At 43.0% G+C, this 3,559-nt stretch overlaps 1 pseudogene; it reads right to left on the bottom strand.

Moving 5' to 3' along the window:
- Nucleotides 1-521: 521 nt before the first annotated feature.
- On the bottom strand, nt 522-1,800 carry LOC101649782 (annotated as a pseudogene).
- Between the last annotated feature and the right edge of the window lie 1,759 nt (nt 1,801-3,559).

Below are 3,559 nucleotides of genomic sequence, written 5' to 3'. Positions count from 1 at the left end.
CCCCCATACCTCTCCACTGGTTCCCTATGAGGAATGAGTCTTAATTGATCTCTTCATCAGAAGTGGCAAAATTGATCTCTGATTTTATGAAACCAGACAGTTATTGGAAGCAAACAGCAGAATGAGTTTCCTGTAGGCAAAGACCATTAGCTTGTAGCTGGCTTTGCAAAGACTGACTTGAACAATTATCAGGAGTCACTGATAACTAAAGAGGCTCAAGGAAAAAGTTCTCTACTATATTATTTTAAAGGAGCTTGCCCCCAAATAAGAATTAAATTACCCATAGATGAAAAAAATCTAAAGGAGGCAGTACTCTAATGAGTTTTCGATATTAGGCCAACGGATGAGAATGCACCCTGCTACACTGGACAGGAAAAACACTATGCACAAAGCCTTGTTTGGATAGTCTTGGCTATGTATTAACAAAGGAGAGAATGAGGGAGCGCAAAGAGCTACTTGTGTAACATTTTCGTAGTCAGATAGCACAGTAGAAATTGTTCCCAGGGAGCATGTACACACTTTTAATCACACTGAAGAAAGACGATCCATTCTTTTTCTTTTTCTTTGAGTAACTTGTTTATCTCCTTGCTGGCCATTCCAATGCACTTGGAAATCATCACATGCTGATTTAGTCCAGGAAGCAACACTGTGAGAGTTACAAATAGACAAGAAAAAAAGCTGTGAACTTGCTGTCCCACCCAAGCGACGATCATGGTCATGAAGTACATTTTAGGTTTTCCTTCTTCTAGCGTCAAGAGCAGAGGTTCTCAACCTGTGGGCCGCAACCCCTTTGCGAGTCAAACGACCCTTTCACAGGAGTTGCCCGATTCATAAGAGTAGCAAAATTACAGCTATGAAGTAGCAACGAAAATAATGTATGGTCGGGGGGCGGGCCGTCACCATAATATGAGGAACTGCATTAAGGTGTCCGGGCATTAGGAAGGTGAAGAACCACTGAAGCTTTTCCACCAGCTCCGTGCCGAGTTTTCACTTGATTGCTGCAAAGTTCATGGAACCTTTGCTGTTGCTCAATGGGCATTTATTGGATCCAAATTTTCTAGGTGCTAGAATGGGAACAAAGTAGTCAGCCAAGACCCAAAACACAACAAAACAGGATGCACCAGACAGAACAGATGGATCTAGGTAGTAAATCGTCAGAAATACCAAAGACACCACAACCCTGGTAGCAGGTGGAAACCAGGCTCTTTCCTACTGGAGGACTTTGCGTGCCATCAGCAACACTTCTCCCCATCCTAGCCGTTTTCCTTGGAGTCTTTTAGTCTCTGCAGCCAGCATATGAATGCTGCAATTGTCGTTCTGCACCACCATCCCTGAGGTACTGCCTCAGAGAGCTTAAAGCCACCCCCCAAGATAACCTCCCGCCCCAGAGCACTCTAGGGGACCCTCGCCATCCTTCTTACAGTTCCTTGCAAGTGCTAGGAGATTTGATTCTGCTTTATCCGAGGCTCAATAGTTCATTACAGACCACAACCTGAAATTTCAGATTTCATGCCTTGTCCCCAAAGTTCGGACCAGTAAGTTCCTAATTGCACTTTGTGCTTCGTCATTTTCTTGACTTTCTGGAGCTCAAAGCACAACATTGTAGGTTAAAGGGGGACCAGGAAAAGCACAGGGACTTAAAGGAAATCGGTAATGAGCTTTCTTAATCAGTATTTTGTATTTCAGGAGCTGAAGAGAGAGGACATTCATGCAATTCATGGACCTCTAAGGTGTGCAATTACAGGTTAAAACAAGGGGATAAACTGGTTAAACCGCCTTTTCTCTTTTAACTTACGACATAGCGGTTCCGTATTTTCCTTCATGGCAGTTCTTCAGTTCATGTTGTGTGACTTGGGCTGTATGAGTGTGCTTATACCAACAGTGGATGAGAGAAAGAACGAAATAAAATTATTTTCCACAGGTGCCCTAGTTATCTAGTGCTGCTATAGCAAGCATAAAACAAATGGACGACCTTAAAAATCAATTAGAAATTCATTTGCTCACAGCTAAGACTACAAGTCAGAATTCAGAGCACCAGATATAGGGAAAGACTTTCTTACTGCCAGCTCTGGAATAAGGTCTTTGACTCTTCAACTTCTGCTTCCTGGGTCCCTGGAGATCTCCATGTAGCTTGGCATCTAACTTTTCCATTCTCTCTCTCTCTCTCTCTTTCTGTTAGTTGGTTTACCCATCTTTCTGTCTTTCTCTGTTAGCTTGTTTCCTCTCTTTATATATCAATCCTGCCTAATTAACAAAGAGGTTTAATGGGATTAGACAAAGAGGTTTGATTTGAAAACACATTTTTCAGAGACGCAATTTAATCTGTAGCAAGAGGAAGCTCATTTTCTTTCTTTAGCTTGGTTTGTTTGGAGAGAGAAGAAAATCTATGGCGGTTATGTTAGGGTGGCAAGAAGACAGATATTCTTGATGTGATTCCTATCCACACACTGGGGCATCTCTAAGAGAAGAACACTAGGAGAATTTCCCAAGGCTGGATGAAGTGACATATGGCAGGAATGCTACCGTGACTATGTTTCCTTTTTTACTGCAGACCTTCCTTGGCCTAAAGGAGGAAGCGGCGACCTTCACTGTTATGGTTGACATTATGCAGAACCAATCTGAGGATTGTGACTTGTCTGGCAAACCTACTGCTCCCAGGGAGATTGGAAGATTCCATTCAAGAGGGCTCTGGCTTGCTTCACAAGATGCGTAGGATGAGAGCTTACCCAACCTTTACCTCTCAGACTTCTCCCTTCCAAACTGCCCCCTCAGTACTTTGCTTTTAAATCAAGAGAATCCCCCGGTCTTCTGATTCCAAGATTCCCCTAGGACCAACTGGCCTGCTGTTTTCCTGTGTAGGAAAGAATATAACACACATAGAAATTCCACCTGCTGAGACCATACATGTTGCATGCATAGACCCATGAATACAGATAAAGACACCACCACTACCACACCCCCTTTTCTGTCCCCCCCCCGCCCCCTGCTGTTGATTTTGTGTAATAAATAATGTTATTCTTGCCTATTTTTCCTTCAATTTGTGCTGACTTTCCAAGCAGGGACGTCAACCCTTCACTTGGGATGAGGCTTTCCAGGGTTGATAGAAGTGGAGTTGGGGGGTGGGGGGAGGTCAGCTTTCTTATCCTGATGATGCTATAACTCCTTCATCTAGGGGCTGAACTACTTGCTCCCAAGTTACTGTTGTGATAGAACTGTGGCTAATAGTGAGTAATTTTTTCACAGTTGCTGGTTTTCACTCTGAGAGAGGCTACTCTGCATAGGATTTAGAAAGAAATAAAGTCTCTTTGCCCATCCTCAATCTCCAGATATACCACCGTATAATTGGGAGCTAAGCAGTGAGGAGAGCTTCAGGGAGTAATCTCCGGATCCCAGGGAAAGGCCTTAAACATCGCAAATATTAACATTCTACTATTTTACAACCAGATAAAAATTCACCAGTATTGCATGCTATCTCCCATATCAGGTCATGTTGGGATGACCTTTTCCCTACCTCAGCTGACTTTGATAAGTAATTAAACATAATATTTTTTGTGGAAAG

The sequence above is a fragment of the Echinops telfairi genome, unplaced genomic scaffold (assembly GCF_000313985.2).
Source record: "Echinops telfairi isolate 266 unplaced genomic scaffold, ASM31398v2 ScPeMD7_34;HRSCAF=130, whole genome shotgun sequence".
Classification (NCBI taxonomy): Eukaryota; Metazoa; Chordata; class Mammalia; order Afrosoricida; family Tenrecidae; genus Echinops; species Echinops telfairi.
This window is presented reverse-complemented; position numbering and strand designations above follow the sequence as displayed.